The sequence below is a fragment of the Poromitra crassiceps genome (assembly GCF_964638095.1).
Source record: "Poromitra crassiceps genome assembly, chromosome: 2".
In the NCBI taxonomy this organism is placed as follows: Eukaryota; Metazoa; Chordata; class Actinopteri; order Beryciformes; family Melamphaidae; genus Poromitra; species Poromitra crassiceps.
In genome coordinates this window covers 748,335-754,820 of record NC_139624.1, presented here as the reverse complement: position 1 = coordinate 754,820, position 6,486 = coordinate 748,335, and the positions used below count along the sequence as shown (strand labels likewise).

Below are 6,486 nucleotides of genomic sequence, written 5' to 3'. Positions count from 1 at the left end.
AGGTATAAACTCTCTTTGCAGCACATCGGTGTCTTGCTCTATATTGGAACTATGATAAATGGCATTGCCGCTACCAAATAAAATTCTAATAATAAATGTAGGCGTGTCTGCTGCCGGCCGTTCTCGCCGGGCTCTGACAGACAGTTTCTGACAGTGAAATTCCCAGACGTTTGGTGGCGCAGCTCACCAAACGTCTGGGAGCCGAGACTAGTTTCAATGTTGTGTGGGCTGGTTAGAGTTTGGACAGAAACCAGCTATATGGCCCGCTTGGCGGCAGCGCCTACAGATAGGCTTACCATCTGCTGCCCACGTGTTGGAGGATGCAGGTGCTTCCCAGCGGTGTTCTGGGTTACGGCGTGGGGCATAGCTGCTCTGCCTTGTCGGGGCGGGCTTCTCGGCCTGGCTTCTCGGAGGAACTCTTGTGTCCATTCCTTCAATTGGTCTTTCAACTCTGACATAATCTCTTGTTTAAATTCCGCCTTCCAATCGGTTTTCTGGGGGTGAGAATGAAAGTTATTTGCCCCCCCAACCGCTGTGCATGTTACCTCAGACCAGCCATGTCCCCGTCTATCCTCCTCCAGCAATAGGGCTTCTTGGTGAAGGGCATCAAATGTTCGCTGTGGGTTTTGGCGGGCATGTCTCCTCAAGGTTTGTGTCATCGGGCCCTCCTCCAGACCTAAGAGGAACTGTTCTTTCAGGTGTTCATCCGTGGGGGCTCCATCCGGGTCATGCTGCAGCAGCCTGTTAAAGAGCTCCCTTAACCTGAGGGCATAAGAGCTGCACAGGTTCGTTTAAAATCAGGAGTAAGCAGAGTTAAAACTACAACCAAGGTAAAAAGGGAATAACAATGTTTATTTATAAAAATAGGTGACCCAGCACAGCTCCACTGACTGAAGATCCAGGTCCACTTGTCTCAGTCCTCCCGCTTGCTCTCCGGTATCCTTTAAAGATCAAACACAGCGTCAGCCACCACTGCCACTCAAGTTAACTTTAAGGCAAATATCCACTGCAAAACGTCCACTGCGAATTAATAGCCACTCTGCATGCTAATCACTCGTGATAGGAACCCGTAGGTATTATTAGGCTCGACAAATCTCACAGTAATTGGGTCGAGGCTAGGGGGATGTGCTGCAATAGCAGTCAAAAGTCCTGGCAAGGGGTAGTGACAGCAAGTGGAACTACGGAATATTTTAAAAGTGGCTGGGGGTAAAAGGGCCCATTAAAGATCAACACTATAAATAAAAATGTCCCAGATAAAACGGTAAAAACAGGTCTAAAATATGGCAATCGCCGTGTTCTTATAAAATGCTGGACAGGAGGAAGGGAGCAAGGGGTACTTAACTCGAGAGCGGGGCACGTCGCAACGCCACCCCTCTGCTGCGGTCCAATGGCTTCCCCCTTGCTTTCACAGATGACGCTTGCTTCTCCGACGCAGCTCGCCCAATCACAGGCCTCGTCCCAGTGCCACACAGCTTGTTCTGTTGGAGGACAGGAAACCCACAGCTAATCTTCTGTACACAAGCACAATGCTCTCCCCACCCTGCCTGGCCCCGCAGCCGGCCTCAATGTGTCCGCCACAATTCAGTGAGTACTGACTCTTGTCCCGGGCAATAACAGGTCCTGTTATTGGCCCAGGCTGGAGTAGTAAAGCAGAACGGACACTGGCTGCTGCGCTTCAGGTTCCAGAGTGGTCCTAGGCTCGTCTGGATAGGTGCTGTGTTGGCTCTCCACTCTCCTGGGTCTGTCCTGGTGCGCTGTGTCGCCTCGCTGCATCGGCTGTCTTCTCCCTCGTCTCACTGGTCTCTCTCTGTGAAACAGGTGTGTTATATTCCCCACCAGCTGCCCACACAGGTTTGCAGGTGAGGCAAGTTCCACTGATTGCAGTGTGGCCTTCGAGTGTGATCGGGAATCTGGTGTTTCCCACAGTTCATTAAAATACAAAAAGTGTCGCTGTCACAGTAACATCACTGACTAACGTTGGAATTTGAATGTCTTGGGTCCCTAGATTTTTGTGACATCAAAGTTGGGTCACAAGCAAAAAAGGTTGGGAGCCCCTGGTCTTATTCCTTGTAAAGATTGCCATGTCCATGTTCTCGATAAAATGACTTGACTTTCTGATGTCTGTGTTCGTTATTCTTCTTGGTTGGGTTGTGCGTGTGTGTGTGTGTGTGTGTGTGTGTGTGTGTGTGTGGGGGGGGGGGGGGGTAGGGGGGGTTCAAGTCTATGCATTTCTGGTCTTGGAACATTTGTTGTGCAGCTGATGTGGGATCTACTCCACTATTTACACGTGGTTGCATCAAACATTTGTTTCATTCAGTACAATGTAGCCTACATTTTTTATGGTAAATGTATGGTAAATATAACTGCCATTTACCCAATGGCATTTGGCATTTACCCCATAAAGAGCCAATGTTTACCATTGTGTATTTGCTGGTAGAACAACTTGTTATACCAGCAAATACACAATGGTAAACATTGGCTCTTTACAGTCCAGATTCTGAAGGGAAGAAAATATTTGAGGAAAATGTTTAAACGGTCGCTTAGTGTCATTCAGCATATACAGTAATTGATCAACAAGTAGGCTGCTATAACTTCATTGACAGAAGTAAAAGAATGCAACAAGAAATGAACACATAAGCCTGCTACAGTAACTACAGGCATTACAATCTTTAAATCTTTACAAATAGTTTTGATGGCTTTGCTGTTCTTGGGACAGATGGTCTCCAAATTTGACTTTGACTTGTATGTGTGGCTTCTTGGTCGCCCATTTGCATTTGTGAGTGATATTTTCCATCTAAAATAAAGATTCTAAATCAATGTGTTGGCATAGGTGGATTATGACATGATGGACCCCTGGGCCTGGACACATGCAGCGCACACACACATAGGTGGATTATGACATGATGGACCCCTGGGCCTGGACACATGCAGCGCACACACACATAGGTGGATTATGACATGATGGACCCCTGGGCCTGGATACATGCAGCGCACACACACATAGGTGGATTATGACATGATGGACCCCTGGGCCTGGACACATGCAGCGCACACACACATAGGTGGATTATGACATGATGGGCCCCTGGGCCTGGACACATGCAGCGCACACACACATAGGTGGATTATGACATGATGGGCCCCTGGGCCTGGACACATGCAGCGCACACACACATAGGTGGATTATGACATGATGGACCCCTGGGCCTGGACACATGCAGCGCACACACACATAGGTGGATTATGACATGATGGACCCCTGGGCCTGGACACATGCAGCGCACACACACATAGGTGGATTATGACATGATGGGCCCCTGGGCCTGGACACATGCAGCGCACACACACATAGGTGGATTATGACATGATGGGCCCCTGGGCCTGGACACATGCAGCGCACACACAATGAGAACTAAGGCATACATTCACTTGACTCAACAGGATTTACATCACAGTCAGCCACCTGAACTCAAAGCCAACAGCACAACAACAATAAATACATTCACCTGTATCTCCATAAAGGCAACAAAATTCACTTTTTTTGTCCACCAAATGGCTAGTGAATGTTCACATTTTACCAGCCACTCAATAGATTACCATTGTTCTTTTGGATGGTGAGTGAAGCAAATCTACCAGCCACTTTTACCAGCATTTGGCGGCTGGCTGTACTAATTTTGGCTCATGTCTCAATAACACAGGATTTACAGTAAACAGAAAAAAACAATAACCCTGTAATTGTTCATAAACTTATGGAACATTTGGTCAAAAATAAAGGGTTGGGGCTCTCTCTAAGGGATCATTTGAGATATGCAGTGGTCCTGTGAAGAGGCTCTGGGTTATAGGCCCCCTGAGCTCTGGGGCCTGTGATGATGCACACATATCTGCGTGTGCTATAATCTAGCACACATATCTGCTATATGACACATATCATAGATATAGCTCACTCTGTACACGGCTGACCTGAACACGGTTGCAGTCGTTAGTGTTAAGTCACCCGTTGCAGCCGAGCATGGCTGGATCGTTAGTCGTTGTTAAGTCACTCTGAACACGGCTTCATCGTTAGGTGTCAGTACTCTGAACACGGCTTCATCGTTAGGTGTCAGTACTCTGAACACGGCTGATCGTTAGTGTCAGGTCACTTACACGGCTGATCGTTAGTGTCAGGTCACTCTGAATACGGCTGGATCGTTAGTGTTCGGTCACTCTGAATACGGCTGGATCGTTAGTGTTCGGTCACTCTGAACATGACTGGATCGGTTGTGTTAGGTCACTCTGTACAAGGCCGGATCGTCCGTGTTAGGTCCCTCAATGGCTGACCTACAAACGCTCGGATCGTCGCTGTCAGGGAGCTGAACAAGGTTGATCGTCAGTGTCAGTCTGAACAGTGTCACTCTGAACAGTGTCACTCTGAACACGGCTGGATCTTTAGTGTCAGGTCACTCTTACACGGCTGGATGGTTCAGTGTCAGGTTAGTGTACAGAGTGAGCTATATCTATGATATGTGTCATATAGCAGATATGTGTGCTATATTATAGCACACGCAGATATGTGTGCATCTTTAATCAGATCCTTTACCGTGCAGATCAGGTGCAGATGGTTAAATCCTGGTTATGACTGAAACTGCTCCCACCTTGGTAACAGTGGTAGGACTTCTCTCCAGTGTGAATGCGTTTGTGTGTTTTTAGGTTACCTAACAGACTGACTCTGCTCCCACATTGATCACAGTGGTAGGACTTCTCTCCAGTGTGAATGCGTTTGTGTGTTTTTAGGTTACCTAACAGACTGACTCTGCTCCCACATTGATCACAGTGGTAGGACTTCTCTCCAGTGTGAATGCGTTTGTGTGTTTTTAGGTTACCTAACAGACTGACTCTGCTCCCACATTGATCACAGTGGTAGGACTTCTCTCCAGTGTGAATGCGTTTGTGTGTTTTTAGGTTACCTAACAGACTGAACCTGCTCCCACATTGATCACAGTGGTAGGACTTCACTCCAGTGTGAATGCGTTTGGGTCTCTTGGTGTCTCTCTGTTTGCATAAAGGAAGACATAAAGAATTAGGACAGGGGTGCACAGTGTGTGTGTGTGTGTGTGTGTGTGTGTGTGTGTGTGTGTGTGTGTGTGTTGCAACATCAGTGACACAACAGTGATATTCTTCTCACCTCTTTTGAAGGATTCATTTGGACAATGCTCCTCCCCTCCTACGCCAGATCTCTGTCCTCCCACCAAGCAGCTCTGTAGATACAGCAGGGTTAAATTAAAGTCCCTGGAAACCAGAAATATTTCTTTATTATTTAGCATTTTGAGTTCATCACATCACAGGACCCTATGTTAATAAGCCACCAGCCAAATTTGAACGATGATGAACGTCGCAAAGTATATAAATTTAGGTTTGACAGGTGTGGCAAAACGCATGAGAATCGATTATTTTTTAGAGTGTATTTTCTCCCGCGGAATGTGTGGGCGTGTCCGTCTGCAGCAGGGACATTTATCTCCTCCGAGAGAGAGAGAGAGCGCGAGAGAGAGGGGGGGAGGGAAACGGAGAAAGAGAGATCCAGTGCGTGTGTCGAACACGAGGGCTTGAGAGGGCTTGTGTGTGTGTGTGTGTGTGTGTGTGTGTGTGTGTGTGTGTGTGTGTGTTCGTTGCGGCTGTGTGTCTCTCTCTGTGCTCTCTCTCACACTAGTCCCGAGAGAGAGAGAGAGAGGAGAAGAGAGAGAGAGAGAGAGAGAGAGAGAGAGAGAGAGAGAGAGAGAGAGAAGCATAGCGCTCGGCACAGAGTGGGAGGCAGACAGACACTGAGGGAGCGCTGTCACTGGTGGCAAAGAACGGACAAAAGGAGAAGGGCAGATTGCGCGCGTGTACAAAGGTTATATAGAGCTTATGACGTCATAAGCTCCTGCGTTTTAGCACCTCGCGCACTGCTGTCTTCAATGAGGAAGTACTTTGTAGAATCTTGTAGAAAAGTGTCGATTTTAAGGCTTTGGGTTGAAAGTAATGTATAATAATTTCTGAGGCACAAAATTACTAACATAAGACCCTAAATAACATAGTTAGAACGTTTTTGTGGATTTTGGTTTCCAGGGACTTTAACACGTTCACTGCCAATGACGTATTAATACGTCAAAAAAAATCCAACCGTTCACTGCCAACGACGTATTAATACGTCAAAAAAAAAATTTTTTTTTTTTTGACCGTGGGATGTGCATCTAACCCTTTTACATCTCTTATATAAGTATTGGACGTGTACAACGTGTACAACCCATTCCACCGACCCACTAAGTGGCGACAAGGAAGGAGGAAGGCAAGCAAAAAGCAGTGTGACGAAGCCATTCTCATGAAAATGGATTGGCGAAAACGCTTTCGTTTTCGCGCTGATTGCTGGCAGTGCGGGATTGCAAATTTGCATAATAGATCACGGATGGAACACACTTTGAAACACGCAGCATAAATATGACCAGAATCGCAAAAGCTTGATCAAAGCTCTCA

At 47.0% G+C, this 6,486-nt stretch overlaps 1 long non-coding RNA gene across 1 annotated transcript; it reads right to left on the bottom strand.

Moving 5' to 3' along the window:
- Nucleotides 1-1,147: 1,147 nt before the first annotated feature.
- LOC310772555 lies at nucleotides 1,148-5,215 on the bottom strand. The gene is made up of 3 exons (XR_014552502.1): nucleotides 5,162-5,215; nucleotides 4,944-5,028; nucleotides 1,148-1,478 (listed from the first exon to the last, which is right to left on the bottom strand). It is a non-coding gene; the product is annotated as an uncharacterized lncRNA (long non-coding RNA).
- Between the last annotated feature and the right edge of the window lie 1,271 nt (nucleotides 5,216-6,486).